The sequence below is a fragment of the Phodopus roborovskii genome, unplaced genomic scaffold (assembly GCF_943737965.1).
Source record: "Phodopus roborovskii unplaced genomic scaffold, PHOROB, whole genome shotgun sequence".
Lineage (NCBI taxonomy): Eukaryota > Metazoa > Chordata > Mammalia > Rodentia > Cricetidae > Phodopus > Phodopus roborovskii.
Window position 1 is genome coordinate 35,390,901 of NW_026126447.1, and position 20,827 is coordinate 35,411,727.

The window sequence follows — 20,827 nt, forward strand, 5'->3', positions numbered from 1 at the left end:
AGAGACCCTGGTGGATAATCAAGTCACCAGGAATGCCTGAGATAGAAGATAAGGTTAAGGGAACCAGAGTTCAGTGGAGAGGTGACATGAGTAGTGAATAGGGTAGGTGACCAGTGAGAAATAAAAGAAAACTGGAGTGGTGGCAATGTGAATGCCAGGAAGGGAGGCAGTAGAATTAAGCCTTCAAGTAAGTATTCTTTGACATTGTTCAAAAGCATTTCAACTTGATGTGCAAATTGAACTGGATTTACCTTCTGGGGAGCAAGGATCTCATGTTCATTGTCCCTGCACATCTCCACAGACTGGTGGGAATCTTAATCTCCCAGAATGCAGCAGTCCTGTTTGGTCTATAAATCCCAGTTTCCCAGTAACGCTGCATTAGCTGAGTCCCAGCAAATGCCCATAGCAACTGAGGTTTGGATAGGAGGAAGCTCATCAAGTCAGCTGAGAGTATGATCCGAAGGACCCTGGCCACAGCTCAGTGTTTGACTGGAAACGAGGAATGCTCAGTTGATTTCTTTCTAATTTACTTTTGAAAAATGCAAGGGAAATTATGGACGATGAACTGAGATAGTGCTACAGGCAAACCAATTAGAGGTTTGTTATATTATCAAGTTCTAAGACAATTAAATGATCTATATCCTGTGTGTAGACTATTTAATCACCAGCCCTAGACCAAGGGATAGTTGGGATTCTTCCCACACTCCCATCTTCATGTCCAATCCGTCAGTACATTCTTTTTCCATCTCTAAATGCTGTTACTGGAGGCCTGGACAGACATCAGACAAAGCAGGCTCAGCTACTGGCCCAATTTGACTAAGAGCAGAAGTGGTTGTGAATGCAACAAAGGAAATTATTCTCAGTGTGGTTGCACCAGGGGGCAGATTGGTAACTGGAATCGCTGTCTCTCTGAAGAACTAATGATAGTCTTGGGAGATACAGGGAAGAAACCAAAGTAGAATAGAAGGACAAAACTCATGCATAGTCAAGCAGTTAGACTGGTCTGGCTGATCATTATCTCAGGTCTGGTTCTGTAGTGTCCTGCTGATGTCAGGGGAAATGGTTGCCTGCAAGGCTCATTGTTCCTGAAACTTGAGATAAACTGGGGAGGCAGCTGCTCAAAGAGTAGATCACAGGAACAAAAATGGAGTCAATTGGGGCAATGACAGGATTCTTCCTCAGGGTTTACGACAGTGGGGGTGGCTAGACGCTACTCTAACCCAGGACATTGTAAAAACTGACAGTCAATGATCTGATAATTATGATGACTCTACAAATCTCAAATATACCTACTTCTTAATTTTGAGTCCTTAGCCTTGGATGAAGAGGATGACTAGTTTTAGAGAACACACCTCAGATAATTTGTGTCCAAGCAGAGCAGGAACCTGAGCCAATGTTTAAGGAAGCAAATGAGACAGACACAGACTGGAAGCAAGATGCTAAGTTTCTCCTGGGTTTAATCACCTACTGGAGATCTTTGAGTCCAAGTGAAGAGTCCATGCTTATAGATAAAATTGTCATAGTCTTGTCTTGATTTATACACCCAGGTCTGTGACACTACTACCAGTGTCAACTCTACTAGGCAAAAACTTTTACATGAGGCTTCTTAGTTTTGGTCTTACCTCCTTCAGTCTGTTCTCTATAGGAGGACCACTGGTTATTCAGAATATGGACAACATTGAATCAATGTTGTGAGATATTTGTATACTGTGTGAAGATATATTGCTGTGATTGGTTTAATAAAGAGCTGAGCAGTCAATAGCTAGTCAGGAAGATGTTAGGCTAGTCTGGAAAGTCGGGGACAGAGAGGACTCTGGGAAGAAGAGAGGCAGAGATGCCAGGAGACACAGAGCAAGCAGTCTGTCCAAGAAGAGAGATAACAGCCACAAGCCCTGTGGCAGATCATAGATTAATACAAATGGGTTAATTTAAGTTACAAAAATTAGTTAGAAACAAGCTTAAGATATAGGCCAAGTTCTCATAATTAATAAGAAGTGTCTGTGTCATTATTTGAAAGCTGGCTGGCAGCATAGGGAAAGACTCATTACAAATCAATCCTTTGTTTTGTGCCTATATAAAATATATATTATATATACATATACATATATACATACATACAGAGGCAGACAGATGAATAAATATATATTAGTCAGGGAGGATAACTTCTATCATAAAAATATAGTTATCTAAAAATATATTTAGGATACAAATCAACAGATAAACAGGCTTTTTTGTTTGTTTGTTCTAGATAGGGCATTTCTACATAGTCCTGCTTGTCCTGTAGCTCACTATGTAGACCAGGCTAAGCTCTAACACATGGGAATTTACTTGCCTCTTTGTCGCTGGTGTACCACCAGGCCCAGCCAGGTCCACTTCTTTAGGGCCACAAATTCAAGACTTCAGTGCCATCTTAGATTTCCTACTAGCAGATGCCAGAGTTCATTTGATGGTAAGACTTTAGGATGCTTTCTGCTGGAGGAGGGTAACACAGAAATAGGGCTATGGGTTAGAAAGTAATGGAAGCTAAGCATGAATGGTACATAGCAAGCAAAGCTGGAGAAAGTAGCGTTAGATTCACTCTGGGAGGACATATCTGGCAAGATCCGAACTCATCCATCAGGAAGGAGGAGCTGGGAGTATTGAAGCCCAGGTACTTCATCATTTGCTAGGCTTTATTATCTCAGAGTGCCGGGGCAATTAGTAGTCGCCTTCAGCCTAGAATTGCAATACTATTGTTATGATGATAAAAGCGTTAATTTGACCTTTGGGTGAAAGTGTTTGATGGATTGTGATAAAGTAGATAATGAAGCAATTGTTCACATTTAGTGGAGACTCTAAGTATCAGAGCCAGCCTCAAATAAGCTTTCTAGAAGCGGAGAGCTCTTCCTCCCTGTGGATAGCCTGAAGTGCTTGAACACGCTGAGCTGGGCACATCACCATCATTGCCAGAGTGGAACCCACTCACCCTTTCCAAATTAGTTAATGTAGACATGCCTCAATTCCCTTATCTATAAAGTGGGCTGGTAGCTAGTCCTAATTCCTGGGTTTGTTGTGAAGATGAAATGAGTTAATATGTTGGGAGGGAGTTAGAAGGACCCTGGAACAGACTAAGAACATTAGTAACTGCTTTAGGGGCTCTACAGAGTACGGACAACCTTCTCTTCCAATTTTCAGCCTGTCTTGCTGCTGGTGTTGTGGCTCTTGCCTCCACAAATCCATCAAGTGAACTCTGTATATTCTTTTCAAAATATCAACAACCTTAAGTCACCCTTTTGCTTGGCGCCTTATAATAATAGATTATCCAGGGCAGGCTAACCCTTGTAACAAAAGGATCTTCTGCTAGCAGTGACTTTTTTCTGTTCTTCCTCTACGACTTGATCTCAGAGTATCTAGAGGCAGCCAAGGAAGCAAGCTCCTGTTTAGCATGGAATATGAGAAGCATGTCCCTGGTCACCAGGGAACACTCACAGTCGAAAGCCTCGTCTGCATCCATCCTCTCACCTGGCATAACCTCTTGAAGCTTGTGCCAAAGCTGTAGTTTTCCTTAGGTTCTGACCAATGGAGTACCCCTGTGGCCATTAGGTCATTAATGGGATGAGACTTTCCAAGATAGGGAGTCTTCTGCACTGTGTACTGGCAATCTGCCTCACTGTTTCTATAAAGCACACACATTTTACAGTTGTGACCATTTGCATATGAATTCTGATTCATTCGATATTGGTGTGCTCTGAAATAACTGTGTTTTCTTGTTGAACCTCATTTTCCTCATCGGCGGCAGAGTGGCAAAAACCCAAAATACTCTAGTGTTGGTGTGGTGGCACTGTAAGGGACATGAGAAAGAGGAGGTGAAAAGCTGCCTATGTGCCTGACAATGCCTTGGTGTTGATTGGTGTGTGAGAGATCACCTTAAAAGTGACTTAATACAGCATCAACTGTTGATTTACTTATGAATCAACAATTTAGTCAGGACATAATGTTGCTTCTTGGGTGGCCTACAGCAGCTCATCTGAGTCAATAAGATCCAAGAGAGTTCCAAGAGTCTGCAGATAGGCAGGATGGCTAACATACTGCAGGCAGGCTTGGAACATTCCTATTGCCGGACTCCTGCAGGTTCTTTCCTTGCCCATGCCATCCCCTCCTTTCTCCCTTCCTGTTTCTCTCTTCTCTCTCTCTAATCTTAAACCTTTGGCACCCTCATTTCTCCCTATGGCTCTCTCTGAAACCAAGAAATCAGACTTCTTAACCTAATATTTCAGAACCTTTAAAATGCAAACACGAAGTCTATCAAGTTTCCATGGCTCTGCAAATGGTGCCTTCCTTTCCTTTTTCTTTTTCTTCCTTCTTTCCTTCAATCTGTATTGGTCTCAGCTTTTTGGCAACCATCAAATCATTGGTGGCCATTTTTCCAGACAACTGAGAACAGCAAGTGGCAACTTCGTTTATCATTGGCTTTGAATTTGTGTGAAGAAGATCCAAGAGCTGCAAAACCAAATTGCCATTGAGACTAAAACCCTGAAAGTCAGGAAAGCTCAGGTTAGCTAGGCAGAATAACCCCTGCTGCATTTCCTCTTCAGGACTGAAGATAGCTTTTTCAGACTTGTTTTCCTCTGAGTTCCCCATTTTCGTTTACTCTATGTGCAATATGGTAGACTAAATGAGAATCAGGCCACTAACATTTAATTTGAAGAAGTTCTTGAGTTAAGTATCCACTTATGTGTGACAAATTACTCTACCACTTTGTAGGTTAAAGGACATTTAATGTATCACATTTCTGTAGGATGAGAGTCAACTTAGATAGATCTTCAGGCTCAGCTGCAACACTAATTGGAGCTGGAGACATCCCAAAGGTTGAGTGAAGTGGACACTTATCTTAGGGTTTCTGCTATCGTCCAGGCAAACACAAACCTGGTCTCTCCCCTTAGGCACCCCTGCACACATGGCAGGCAGTACCCTGGCTTTCTAGGCAGGTTCAAAGGTCCCTCTAAGTTCTGCCCACTCTGGCTTTCTTTCTGTCATTTCTCTGAGGCAGCTCTCTCTCTCTCTCTCTCTCTCTCTCTCTCTCCCTCTTTTTCTCTCTGTCTTTATCTCCCTCTCTTTCTCTCTTATCTCTCCCTTCCATCCCCTTTCTTCCTCATTGCAATAAACGTCCTTCCCATGTAAGTTGCCTGATGGTGCTTTTGTTCATTGTCATGGGATCCAAGGTCCCACCTCAGACTGCATATTGCTATAATAAAACACCATGACCAAAAGCAGTTTGGGGAGAAAAGGGTTTAGTTCATCATACAGTTTGTGGCCCATCACCCAGGAAAGCCATGGCAGGAACTCAGCAGAAGCATTGGGGCAAGAAGTGGAAGCAGAGACCATGAAAGAATGCTGCCTGTTGTTTTGTTCCTCATGACTTCTCAGCCTGCTTTCTTATGGCATCTAGGACCTCCAGCCCAGGAGTGGCATGGCCCACAATAGGCTGAACCACCCCAAGTCAATCATCAGTTAAGAAATACCCCATAGGCTTGCCTGCTGACCAGTCTTGTAGAGGCAGTGTTTCAGTTGAGATTCCCTCTTCCCAAATGACTTTAGGTTGTGTTAAGTTGACATAAAACTAGCCAACAAACCCCTCATAAACTTACTGTGTGTGCGTGTGCGTGTGCGTGTGTGTGTGTGTGTGTGTGTGTGTGTGTGAGAGAGAGAGAGAGAGAGAGAGAGAGAGAGAGAGAGAGAGAGAGAGAGAGAGAATTCAATCCATGACAAGTTATTGGCAGGCTTACCCTTTGTAGCTCAGCATATGGGTCTCTCTGTAGGCTGGCTCACGAATGTGGTAACTATCTCTGTCATGGCAAGAAAGCCAAAAGGCCAGAAAGGATGATTAACAGAGAACCAAAAGTCATTCTCTTGTAAGATGACACTAAAGCAATGTCCTGTCACTGTTGCAGTGATCCTTTTGATAGGAGCAAGTCACTAGGTCCTGTCTATACTGAGGAGTAGAAGGTAACAGGCTATGAATACCAAGAGGAGGCAGAGCCCAGGTTTTGAGTTCTCAAGTTTTACATCAGGCTTGGATATTACACCACCATGTGTGGGTTATAATTAGGGGGAACTTTATATTCCAGTTTTCCTGAAATAGGACCTGCTTAGATGATTTCCTTTTCAAGGATCACTCTCTAAGTACAGGGTGAGGGGTGGGGGAGGGAAACCATAATACCTTACATTTAAAAACTATCAGCTGAAAAATTCATTTTCTTAAGAGAAATGATTTGCATAAGAAAATTTAACTTTGTCATTTTTAATTTATTCAACAAGTATTTATAGCACACTTTACATCTAGAACTACAAAATAGAGTGGAAGTGTCAAATACACCCATGAAGAAGTCATAAAACTTGAACATGAGTACTACCATGTTAGCGATGCTATGAAACTGGAAGCCCCATCTTCTGGATGTAGGGATGCCCATTATTGGCTGGCTTGAGTTTTGAAAGACACAATGGAATTATCTTGATGAGAAGTTCAGTCAGCTTTCTAATCAGACCAGAAGACACATTCAAAATAAAGAAACTGAGGAATTTTATTTCCTAAGGTTTAAGGCATAAGCTTCAGAGAAGTTGCATGACACTGGACTGAGATCATCTCAGGCTTCAGTGGATGGGAGGAGCCTGCAACAATTACCACAAATCTGGAAGGCATTTGTCTCATTAAGGACAGAGGCCTTTATTTATTTATTTATTTATTTATTATTTTTGCCAGGAATATATCCAGACTGTTTAATACTTACAAGGAGGAGCAAAGGAAGCACATACTTGGACCTCACTCTCTTCCCTCTGTGATCCTTGACAAACTCAGGAGGAAACTAGAGTGTCTAGGAGCTCCACTGTAGCCAGCTCATATAGACTCATATAGACAATCCTTTGGGGGCCCCAGGCAGTGAAAAGGTGAAGATGAAGTTGGTGTCTGAAAGGATGAATAGAAGCAATTGGGCCCCCTGACTCTAGAGCAACTGATAGCAGGGAACAGCTCTAGAGTGAATAGAGGAAGATGTGTAGAGTCCTGAGATCTTGGCTAACAAATATGACCTCAGGCCAGGGTTGGAGGTCAGGTTAGGAGGATGGCAGCATGGGGGTTAGGCCAGGAGGACTGTGGCATGGGGTCACATCAGGAGGGCAGTGTGGGGGTCAGGTGGCACATCCACTTATACCGTGAGTTGTGCTAGGAGCTACATGGAAGCACCCTGGCAGGGCTCATGGGCAATCCACTCATCACTGAAGATAGGTTGGCAGTGCACAAGCGGATCAGACTCCCGCTCTTCTACCAGTGCCCCAGTCATGAAACTTGGCATCCTTTACCCTCTCTGGATCCTAGTTTCCTGAAGGGTTTGCAACTTCTGCTGCCTGACATGGGGGTTAGATGGGGGAAACCATGAATAAAATACAAATTTCTACACAAACAAGTGTGGCTCTTTGTATACAGTGCAACATTTGCTTTTGAGGGAAATGGCAGTGAGAAAGGAATTAAAGTATGCGAGACACCTATCATCATGTGCCAGGCATTGTGCTTGTGCAGTTTACAACTAAGGTCCTTGTTCTCTTCACAGCCCCTAAGATGCTGTTATCTCACTTTCCAGAAGAGGAAATGGAAGCCTGTTTTAATTGTACATCATGTGCCAGGCATAGTGCCTAGGGGATTAGATCACAAGATGAGTAAGAAATGGGCCCGACCTTCAGAAAATCATAATTATGGCTGATAAGGTTATTAGGTCAATGCTTTTTGAATTGTAATTTGCATTTGCAACACCCACCTGGCGACTTCATAAAGCGCATATTCTCACTCACTAGTGCTAGGATCTGGTCAGAGAGTCAGTATTCCCAAGGCTCTCCAGGCTGCTCCTCCTTGAACCACACTAAGAAACAGGGGTGGGTATTAAATAACACACACAGACACAAAAGCATGCATGCAAACCAACAGGCACACACATACATTTGCAATCTTACTGAATTAAAACAGAGGGGAAGGTATTTACAGCAGTCTCACCTCTGGAAAGAGGGGAGCATCATACCCTGATATGGGAATGAACAGTAGTTTCTAAGGCAAGGCTTTCTGCTCCAGTCTAAGTCTTCCCTTGTTTGGGCTGAACAGGATGTTGTTTTCCTGCCCCGTGGATACATCCTATTATGAGCTTTGATCAAAGCAAACCTTTCCCTTTGAGGCTTAGTGCACATGTTAATGGTTTTGTTATTCGCATGTATCTGCATATATTTGCAAAGCAATTCAGCTTATTTTGAGGGGGAGGAAGACTCAGGGGTTGGAGGAGTCAGAATTTTTACATCTCTCTAATGGTTAGTACTTAGCATCCCCCAGCTGATGGCTGAGTCATCTTGGCAACAGAAGGGACTGGTGCAGACTTATCTGGTTGCCTGTTCACCACCTGTCACTGACCTTTTTGCCATGGGTAGCTTTGCTCTTTTCTGGATTCTGCTTGACCTCCTCCATCTCTCTCCCATACATAGATGCCCAAGCATCTTCCCAAACATCTCCCTAAATTATTCACTCTAATTCAGGCTTTACATGATTTTCCAGTTTCCAGAGTTGTTAGGGTCAGGGCCTGGTCCTTGGCAGTGCAAACAAACCACCTGCCCTCGATAGAGTAATTAAACAGGAGAGATATTACAAAAGGCAATGGATGGAGATTTATTCAATTTGGTCACACTGGGAAGAAGATAAGAGGTCCAGTGACCCCTTTAACTCCATCTTCAGGGTCCTAACATGAAGTTTAATAGAGAGCAAGCTGTATGTGTAACTATGTAGTCCTGATAAGGGTATGGTTCTGCCCATCACTGGCCCATCATTGTCTTGGCTTCTGGTTTTTCTGCATTGTGGTCTGTTAAGTTGTCCCAGGTGTGTGAAATTCCTCTTCAGGACACAAGTTTCCCCTTTGTTGGCATCACATCTCAGCTTTTTCCATCCCCAACATCAAACTCCTGGGGAAATTACAGTTCCTTGCTGTCTATTGTCTCAATCATCTGCTGGCACAGAGAGAGAGACAGTGTCTCCACAAAGAATATCTTCTCTCCTCCCAAGACAGTTACCTGTCCATAGGAGAAAGTAAGTTGTAATGTATTCTTCAAAACCCTTCCTGGATAACCAGCTTCTAATGGCTTATGTGGCCCTACCCACGTGACCCCACTAAGGTTTCCAAGCTTTGTGGACAAATCAAGACACTTCTTGTTCTGTAAGTCCTAATTTCTTCCCTTCATTATCATGTGAGTCTGGAATGCCCCCTCTCTGTTCTCAGTCATACCCAAGTTCTGTCCAGTCTTCAAGGCAGAAATCGTCCTCCATCCCAGATACCTCCTCCCAACTTCCTACCTACAGAAATTATTCTCTTGCCACACTTTCCACAGCATTTCCCCTGGAACGGTCTTATTGGTTGAAAACCTTTGTTTGCTTTTGTATTCAGGCCATCACTGGTGTAGCATACCTAGAGAGAGGGACAGAGAGTGAGAGAGAGGCTACAAAATGTTGACATAGATGATTGAAGCCAGACAAATGGCTTTGGACTGTGATTGTACAGCAGCCTGTAGTTCCTAGGCATTCATTCTTACCATACTTGTTCATCGAGCCCCTGCTCTGTTGCAGGCACAGTGTTCTGGCAGTATAATCATGAATAGAGGGAGAATCCCAGGCCCTCCTGGGGCTTTTCTGGGGATGGGGCCATCTCATATTCTTTGTTTAATTAAGTTGGCTACAGTCCAACTAGTTGCTTAATAATAAATGATTTGAAAAATCGGAAAACATCTGATATTTTTACAGATCAGTGACCTGTTAGATGAACAGGCTAAATCTTGTTTAATCTCTGCCTCTGTTCATCAAAGCACTCTTTTGGACGTGGAATGTGATAGCAAATTGGATTGTACTTTGATTGTGCTGTTTGCCTCCCCATCTTTAAAATGATGATAGTATGTGCTTATTATAGAAGCCTTGCAAGAAAAAAAAAAAAAAGAATGAATGGTTCTCAAAATTTCCAAACAAGACATCAGCAACTGTTAGCATTTGGCTTAGTGTCTTTTAGTGTATTGTTTATTTCTTTTGTTTTCTTATGAGCACACACAGAGTTTTACTTATGCCCTCTATATTTTATTTGTTAGCTTTTTCTAATATTGCACTTTGAATATTTTCATTTCCTGTTATTTCAAAAATTCTGCAAAAATCATTTTTAGTTACACTCTATCCTATGCCACTGTATCATCATTTTAAACCAAGTATTCACTTACATAAGCTGAAACTGAGAAAGATATAAGCTGCAAACATTTTAATGCATCAGTATTTTCCCTCATTAGATCATTTTGACATTCTTAACATGGGACAATGAATTAAAGGACACATTTTGGTCATTTCTCCCCCTATCCTTATTGATTGTTTTAATCCAAGATGATTAATTTTTCAGATTCTATGTTTCAGATTCACCTCAATTATTAAATACTCCTTTGTAATTAACATGGTGCCTGTGAGCCCCTCTTTCATTAAGGCACAGCAAATAGCTTCATGATTTTTGAGACAATGCCTGGTTTATCAGTGTCCACACTGCTGGATGATGCTGCTGCTGTCTCTGTGGCCCTAGGTGGTAAATTTTTGTAACTGCAACTCTAAGTGGACTTGACATCAGAAGCGGCCCCCTTTTTTGGTTTCTGTGCATGTGTGTCCAACCATATTTTGATCTTTTCACTGGGCTATATTGTAAGTACTTCTTTTGCGATCAGGACCTTCGCTGAGCCATCCCACAGAGGCTGCTTTGAATTAGTTCAGAATCACCAGCATCTCATTGCTTGCTGGGATAAGGACTACCCAGATGTGGACCTCTAGAGGTCTGGTCCTTAACTCGATCTCTTTCTGTTGTGAGAGACCAAGAGTTCATTGTACTTGGCCTTGATGCTGTAGAGTATAACCTCACTTCAATCGAGCCCACTTAGAACAATCCTTTATATTTGTATAATGCTTGGCAGCTTACAAAGCATTGACTAATTTGAGCCTCATTGTCCTTCTGAGAGCTAGTGAATTCGTACCACTCTTGTTTCATGGCGTAACTGGGGCACAGGCAGACTCGATGAAGGGTTTTTTGATGGAAAGAACATGGGTCACTGGAGACATATAAGCCACTAACTACTGGCATGACAAAAATCCTTCGAGCCTCAGATCTGTGGGAAGAAATACATAACGGACCCTTACTGTTCACTGATTTGCACTTGCAATTTCAATGACTCACTAAAATGTATTTGTAACCCCCAAATCAGGACACTGGTTCTGATGCTGTCACTCATGGACCTGAACAGAACAGCAAAAATCTTTTTTTTTTTTTTTTCTTCTTCTTCTTCTTCTTTTTTTAGTTGCCTGACTTCCAGCTAGCCAGCTGTTGCTGAAGAAGCTGATACTCTGATCCTCTCCAGCTTCCTGTTATACAGCAAGCATCTGCCTAGCTCTATATGCTTTGTAGTTTTGTGCTTTTTATTGCTTTTATAGTTCACTGTTCACTGTAGCCCATGAGCATGGTACTGAGATGTTCCTGAAGACATGAAGGCTGTAATGTGCTAGATAGGGAGTATCCACTTGTTATATAAGCTTTGTTCAGATATGAGTTGTGGTTCCATTGGCCAGGAGTTCAGTGTTAATGGGTCAAAAATGTATGCTGAATAATAAGTTTTAAATGGAGACACATACAAAGTAAGATTATGTGTTTGTTGTCAAAAATCTTGTGACCATAGGCTTGCAAGGACCGAAGGCCATGATTTCTCTCAGATATAAACTTATTGGACCTAGGAATGTAGGTAGACATTCATGTATCTGCCTTGTAGGGCTGTTGTGTGTATTAACGATGATACATGGACATGTCAGTGTGTTGGTTTCTGCAATGAGGAAACCAAACCCATTCACCTTTAGTTTTTATTTGTATTAGCAAATATTAATTATAAATAATAGTGGGGTTCATTATATTTTCATACATGGATATGATGTATTTTGATTATAGTCACAACCCAAACCCATTCTTGCATCTTCACCCCAACCCTACTAACCCCTTTTCTCTTCCCAGCGAGCCCCACTTCTACTTTTTTATTCCTTCCATTTATTTTCCTTCTTGTTGCTGAATGGTTTTGGTGCCTAGCAAGTTTAGTTAGGGTTGCTTACAGGAGCATGAGTGAGGGTGAGTGTGAGGGATTATTTACATGTGTATGGGCACTCCATCAGTGTACTACTGAAGAAAATGTCTCTCTTTAATCTTGCAAACATTAACTTTGTTAATACCCCCAGGAAGGGAAAGGATCTTCTAATCCACCCTCTGCTCACTGATAGGCTGCAAATCAACCCAGTGTAGAACAGGTCTTGTCGTAATAATCACAGCTACTGAAAGCCATGCTTAGTTCTCCGACTCTTTCCACCCTCCATTCAGTGATGTTCTCTTGGACCTGCAAGGTATGATAGAGATGTTTAAAGCTCAGTTGTCAAGGGTCAGTGATTCTCAGAACATCAACCAGTTATATCTCTGCAGAAACAGACACTGCAAAAGTAAATCTCTTGACCAAAGCCTTCAGCAGCACTAGCATAAGGCATAAACAACAACAAAAAATATTTACAAGGCAATTTGACAGGCATATCTTATCTAGTCAACAAAGCCATTACACTTAATGAAAACATTGTCAAGTTCCTCTTACTATCCAGAAAAGGACTGTCTTTGCCATTGAATTGGTAGTCTTTGGAAGCTTCATCTCTGTTTTAGTATGGGACCTTTTCATGATCTGTCCTGAGCTTTACCATAAACTCAGGAATATATGATATATTATGGTAGATTGAACCTAAAGGTAACTAAGATCACTTTGTTGTCCTAGGGATGGTTGTAGGGTTTCAGACCTAGTTCCAAGTGTGGCCCTATTTCTTCTTTCAGGCCAGAGAAAGGTAGGGGTTAGTTTCAAGCACAGAAGAGGTCAAGTCAGTAGACTTCATCCTTTTGGTCCTATCCTCGAAAGGTGTACATAACTCACAAATTGATCTCTAGGAAAAGAACGGATACTTTAAGGTGGCAAATATGTGTTTTTAACTATTGGGAAACAGCACACATATAACTCTATGGAGAATCTATATTCTTAGGGCAATTTATCAAGGAGGGGAGGCAGGCTGTAGAAGATGAGAACATAACTCTTTTCTCATCTTCCAGTAGATACCCTTCAGAAAAGGACATGATCTACAAGGTAAGTTAGTTTAAGGATTCCACTCTCATGAGAACCAATGAATCAGGAGTTTTTCATTTTCCAAGTCTGATCTCACTTGCTAAAGTATTGAAAACGTTATAGGAGCTAAAGTCAAGTTCAGCCTTAAGTAGTCTATGTAATGCATCCTGATGATGTGTTGAGTAGTTAGCATATTTGATCCATGAGGTCACTTTAAGAGCTGGATACCATCATTCTCCCCATAGGTGGGAAGGAACTGAGTCACTGAAATTTTAATCTCAGCCCATCTTCCACTAGTAAAGCGCTCAGGTAAATAGAGATCTTCTAAACAATATCCTGGGCTGATGAGACAGCTCAGTGGGTAAAGGTGTTTGACCTCTGACTTCCACATCCACACAGTAGCATAAGCATACCCCGGGATGCATGCACATACAATTAATTAATTTTAAAATGTGGTGATATTTAAAAAAAAAAAAAACAGTGCTGTATTGTGCCAGGCAATCTTGCTCTACACCAAACACTTTTTGTTTTACAAGTAAGTTTCTGTGCTGGCTAGTGTTTTGTTTGCTTTGTCATTCTGAAACAAGATAGAGTCATCTGAGAGGAGATGGTACCACCTCTGAGCAGATGTTCCTGAGCTGTATAGGAAAGCAGGCTGAGTAAACCATACGATTCAGTACAGTAAGCAGTATTCCTCTATGGCTTGGTCATTATGTTTTATTAAAGCAATAGAAACCCTCATTAAAACAATGTCCAACTTTAAATTTTGCTTTTGATCATCAAGTAGGAAAATACGTGAGATATATATATATATATATATATATATATATATATATCACTGTATAAAAGATTCTGAGCTCTGAGGAATAGGCATGGAGCATATAGCTATGCTTTTGCTCAGTTTCCATTATGTGGTAATGTGGTAGAGACATGCACACTTGTGTCTATGGTGTGAAGGAATCTGTTAGAAAGTTGGCAGAGAAACTTCATGAATAGAATGATGTCTAAGAAAAACTTTGAGGATACCAATGTTGGTAGAAGGGTGGAGGTGGGGAAAAAGCAGTTTGTAGTATAAGAAAAGGTAACTGAATATTTGAGGAAAAGTTGAACTTTGAGATTATGCATGTTGTTGTGGTAAACGATGTGGCTGGAGGCTTACCCATTAGATTGAATTGTGAGGGATACTTAGATGCCATTCCAAGACTGACTTGTGATAAGTGGTGATGGGAGTACTCAGAAGTGTTTAGATACAGGAAAAGAGGTGGAATTCATGGTAACATGATCGGGGATGTCCTTCTGTATATATGTTTCTCATATTGGTTGATGAATAAAACACTGATTGGCCAGTAGTAACACAGAGAGATAGGTGGGGCTAGCAGACTAAGAGAATTCTGGGGATGAGGTGAGCCACCAGGAAGACACCATGTAGCTGCCAAAGGAATTACAAAGTCTGGGCACTCTCTGGTAAGATAAGGCATTGTAAATATACATGTATTAGTAGTTATTAAATTAAGAGAGAGCTAGCCAGTAAGAAGCCTACACCATCAGCCAAACAATTTATAATGAATGTAAGTCTCTGTGTGTTTATTTGGGGCTAAGTGGCTGTGGGACAAGGTGGAATAGAAAATTCTGTCGTCAGTAGCAGGCTTCATGTGTAGCCTTTCCAGTTCACCATCATTCACATGGAGACCACAGAACAGAACCAAGTCTGTTGATCAGATGCAATGAATGTTCAATAGTAGGGCTTTGTTTCTGCTCCATGGTTGAGATCATTTTTATGGGCATGAACCAAATAAGATCTGTTTGTTCTTGGGAGCTTGTTAAAAACAGATGCCCTGGTTCTGCCCCTTTGGGACACGAAGTCAGTCTAGGCTGAGGGCCTGGAGTAGCTCTTTTCTGGCTAGCTAACTCTAATAATCACTGACTTACATTATTCTACTATGTCCACTGAAAATGCTTCTAGCACTAGAAAGCACTTTGTTGAGAATTATCTTGTTAGATCCCAAAAGAAGGTATATGTTGCTAGAGGCCCATGTTAATGAGTAATGAGTTCTCTAGAGAAACAGAACCAATAGGACGTGTGTGTGTGTGTGTGTGTGTGTGTGTGTGTGTGTGTGTGTGTGTGTGTGTGACACACGGGCACTGGGGGAGTTGGGGCATAATATACATTGTAAGGAATTGGATCCTTAAATTTTGAAAATAAACTAATCCTGAGTTCTGTGGCAAGTCACACCAATGTGAATGCTTTAGTTCAGGTTCCTCTCTGAATTCTGATCTAAAAGTTATAAAATAGGGGTTGATGGTTGAGTTTAAAAGCAAGAAAGTCTGATAACCCAGCTCATCTAGAAAGACAGCAAGAAATATGGCCTTAGTCAGCCTTTGTGTGTTTATTTAGGCCTTCATCCAACTGGAGGAGGCACACCTGCACTAGTAAGGACAACATGGATGCTCAGTCTCTAATTTCAATGTAATCTATAAGCCTCCTTACAGAGTATTCAGAATAACCAGATATGTAGACATCCTGTGGCCCAGTCAAGTTGACATGATAAATTAACATTTGATACTAATGAAGTCATTATCACAGTGGATCCCAACCAAAACAACGGTAACAAGAATAACTCTTAGGTGGATCCCAAAAATATCATACAAAGTAGCTACCCAGTGTGTTTGCAGCTGGATGTATAAAACAAGCATATCAACATAGATGTTTGGAGCAAGTAGTTTTCTCTTCTCTTATTTCACACATGGTAACTCAGCTGGGTATTTGAAATACATATCATTTTTGCCTTCCATTTGTGATATGGGTCATTAAAGGTATAGAGATATAAGCTCACTTGTCCAAAAAGAACCATAGCAACTGGTGCTGGCCGCACCTAGAGCTTCGTATCTGATCTTTTTTGCCACACTCATTGCTTATTTATTATAGGCAAAAAAAAAATCTACCACTTTCTGTCCCCCTCTCCTGACCACTAGCAATTTTCTGATCTTACGACTATCTATTGCTATATCTAAATATAGAGAAGGTACAAATTAACAAGCAAATCTAAGAGATATATTTGTACTTAACGCTACTAACAGGAACATAATTACAAGAGAGCTGAAAGCATTGCTTGACAAACAAATTAATAATAATAATAAAAATCTCATGCCACTCTTGAGTATAAATTATACCACAGAAGGCAAGAAGAGGCTGTGCTTGACAGTTGGGAGATAACAACCTTGAAATATATCTGCATTATGTGAGTGGCTTGGGAGGTCTGTTTTGGGATGTAGTTAGAGACTATGCTAATCAAATACCTAATGTCCATATTTTGCAGGATGCATCCTTATTTCTTTCAAGGCCAAGTTTCAAGGCCACAACTGAAAACTGATTAGTTCTGTGTAAAGGTCCTCATTAATTTACATGTTTGAAATCATCAAACCTATCCAGTAAGTTGGAAGTTGTTAGATTTGTATATAGTTTTTTTTAATCTCAAAATATTTTAATGAACTTATATGAACTGGCTTACATAAATTATCATTTACCTTTCTCATAATTCATTCATTTGACAACTTGTTGAAGTTGAGAGCTAAGGTTACTGAGGCAAACTCTAACCCTCTTCTAGTGGCTCATCACTTGGCTGTTCTCAACTCTAGCTGTGTGTTAGATCACTGAAGAAAATTTAAAGACAGCAACATTCGGAGCCCAACAGAGAAGTGCATTATCTGGTATGAGAACCTGTCAGGCACTGGTGCTTTCTAGAAGCTTCCCAGGGCATGTTAACATACAGAATCCACCAGCTACTAACAGATCCAGTTATAAAGCTAGATGTGGTATCTTATTTTAAGGACAGGAGTAGGAATGTGTGTTTCTTGCTATGGAATTAATATAATTTTGCCTTCTTACCTTGTAGGAACTGTCATACTTAATGACATTATAGAATTATTTTAATTTTTGAATAAAGCTTCATTGTTACTTGCTTTCTATTTCGAAGGGTGACAGCTGAGCAGAGAAGGAAAATCAAATGCACAGACAAACACACACACATACACACCTCCCACAAAATTGCTTGTGGAAAAGATCAGAGAATGTGGGGTTGTTTGGGTAGACTGAAGTTTTGAGAGTATGAATATAGTTGATTCTTTCTAACAAAACCCATTGGCTGTTCAGGGAAATAAATCATGAATGACAACAATGATGGTGGTCATAGAAATAATGACTGAAACTTTGAAAAGGCTATTAAGATAAAATAGAAGTAAAATCCCAAAATTGTGTCATGCAGATATTTAGAAAGGATGGCCAACAGTCAGGAGAGTTGGGAAGGAGGACATGAGCAGTGGAGATTCTACTTGGAAAATTCTTGAAAGTTCCCTGCTGAGGACAAGGAAAGAGAGAAGGAGCCTCTAGATCCTGGTACCTTGTGGTCCAGAGATCTTGTAGTTTACATGCCTAGATGGAAAGGTCTTGTCTGTGCTTCCTACAACTGGGCAAAAGCAGAAAAATCTGATGTGACCTCTTCTCTTAGAGTGGTAGGGAGCAAGGGTGAGATTTTGATAAAGGACAATAGTAACTAGTAACTGGGCTGGTGAGATGGCTTACCAGGTTGCTGCCAAACCTGACAGTCTGAGTGCTATCATTGGGAACCACACTGTGGAAGGAAGGAAAACCTGAGAGTTGTTTGCTGACTTCTGACACACTGTGGCATGGATGCCCCCTGCCCCATGCATACCTATGCATGCTCACACACATAAATAAATGTAATAAATGTTTTGATTGAATAAGCCATGCTTAGCATCATGAGTTATAGTTTACACACACAATCTAGAGGAGAAATGGCCAGATCCTTTGGGTAGGGAGTCTGTTGTGGGAATCTGCCCATATTCCAGAGCTGATTAACTGCGTTAGGGCAGGGCTAGGTGAATACTCACATGGACCTACCCTAAGACACATGGGAGAGTTTGGAGCTTACCTCATGGTTCTCTGTAACAAGTGGCAGAGGGACCTCAGAAGGAAAACAATCTCTGTGCATGACTGGATCTCCAAGGAAGAGGAAGCCACAAGTTCCTACTTAGGATAGGGAGCCACATGCAGAATGACCAGATGATTAGTGTGTCAAACAGGGATACTTGTGAAGAGGACCATTAGTAACTCAGTGGCTTAATTAGAAACAAAGATGGGGTAATGGGACTAAACTAGCCTTTTCTGAGACAAACCAAGATGTTTTTGAGGAAACTGCAATCTAGAAGCCTCCTGGGAAAAGAGCCTCTAAAATGACTTAGTCCTCCATGAAAACCACTAGGTGCATGCAACCACTGAGCACTTGAAATCTGGTGTCTAACTAGAAGTGCTAAAGACAGTATAAAAGAGAAAGCATCCAATAGATATTTTATGATGGTTATATAGTAAGTGGCAGTGCTTTATATATTATTAGATGTTTTCATTAGTTTGAAAAATACCTGAAGAAACAACTCGAGGGAGGAAAGATTACCAGTTCATGGTCTCAGAAGTCTCAGTCCATCTTGCTGTCCTCATTGCTAGGAAGCAAAGAAACATAAATTCTTTGTACTGTTAGGCTTTCTTCCACATTTCCCCACCCAGACTCCCAGCCTAGTATGTAATTCAATTCTTCTACATCAAAGTAGGTCTATGTTTTTTATTATTATTATTTAGTATTATCTGGAATCTATCCCCAGGTATACCTAGAAGTGTCTTCTTTCAGGTATATCTCAACCCAATCAAACTGATAATCAGGATTAGTCATCTCAGTCAAATAAAATACAACATTTTTGATGACCTTGCCTGTTTCTTTTTGCCTTTTATAATGTGGAAACTAGAAATTTGCATTTGGGTCTCACATTTAGGGTCTGTGTTCTATTTTCTTTAGCCATCTTGACTTCCTTACCCTCCTGACCAAAATGACTTGCCTTAAACCTCTAAAAGACCCAGGAGCCCTAAAACAGGCTTGCTAATTCTGAATGACCTCTCTCACCTCTCTTCCTTTCCTGTGTGACACCCAGTCCAAGGCTGGCAGAAGACAGAGAGACAATATTTAGCTCAGGCCACAGGATGAGAAAAATAAATGGGGTCCTTGATGAGCCCTGCCCTCCTGTGTATTTCCTTTCTCTAAAGGGGCCAGAACACAGATATGGGAGAGCAACACTCAATCACAGTTAGACTTTGTTTTATTGGGACTGGATGTTCTTATTCCTAAGTAGAAATTGACTTTGTAACTTAAAAACAAAAGCAAAAAGAAAAAGTAGATACTTGCCTGTTGTCTAATGGTGAGAAAGAATGTCATGGAGTTTGAATCTTAGGGTAGGAAAGAGTATGCCACTAAAGATATTTAATTTTTGATACATTGTTGATTCTGAACTTTTACTGTGAGAAATTTAATGCACACATTGCAATAGAAAGAATATTTAAATTCACATAAACCTCTATTTTAACAATTTTATTTTACTTAATTTGCTTCTTTGGGGAATAAGGACAGAACTCAGGTATTTTGAAGCAAATCCAAGGTATCTTATTATTGCATGCATAATTACCATGATATATAGTGGATAAGAATTTTTCTTCTATAATTTATCTTATTTTAAGGTGATGACAAGTAAGAAGTATATTTTTGATATATCATGGGTTGTACTTTTTGATACACTGTATCTACAGTAACATGTAATGGCAGAAGGCTTGAGACAGTTTGTCCTCTGCTGAAAGTCACTGTGAAGAAGGAACTGAATAAAGTACCTGGAGATATGTGGTACTTAAAACCAGGTCTATCTTCCAAACATTTGGTGGGCTTGTTCATTTATATCCCATGGGGCCCATCAGAAAAGCTTGAACTTGACTTCCTCAGTCTCTCTAGCACCTTCAAGAAATTGCCTTTTTACTTATATTCCACATCCCAAGGAGGAATTTCTTAACTATCAATTGTCTTTTCATCAACCACTAAGCTTAGATCTCTTCTTGATGTGACTGTTTGGCACTTAATGTCATAAAGGGGCCTTGAGGGATGCATCAAAGGAGACACGGAGGGCAGGCAGATCTTTGAGGCATCCAGGACTTTGGATTAGATGCTTGGTCTACAAAGGAAGAGTTGAAGACTCTTCCAAGGGACTCTAGTTTCTCAGAAAGGGCAGTGGGTCATCTGAATCCTCAACCATGATGAGTTCTTCCACCCCTTGGAAGTCATCCTTCCTATGTTCTTGGGCACAGGTTTACTTTCTAAGAGGAGAAACAGGATTGAACTACCTGCTCTTTGGCTCTGGTTCCAGCTCTGTAGCTGCTTCAGTGAACAATGCAAGTGTCAGCTGCAGTCATATCCCCTTACCTGAATGGGGTACTTCATTTTCTGATTCTCCCATCCAGCTCATGCCCTCTTGACAGTTCAGACACACCCCTCCATCTGTTTGTCTCAGCCAAGTCTCCAACCTTTGCTTTATACACACCTATTTGTCTTTAGACTTCCATTCTCTTGGGCCACTTCTCTGGCTACTCGCTATTCAGATGTTGGTCTTTTGTCCACATGGATGTTTTTCCATTTTCTCCAGGCATCACCACATCTTACCTGACTTTTCTGCTTAAGCCCATGGTCTCAAGGAGTCTTAACTCTGCTCTACAACTCTTCTTTCCAGGACTTCTGCAAAA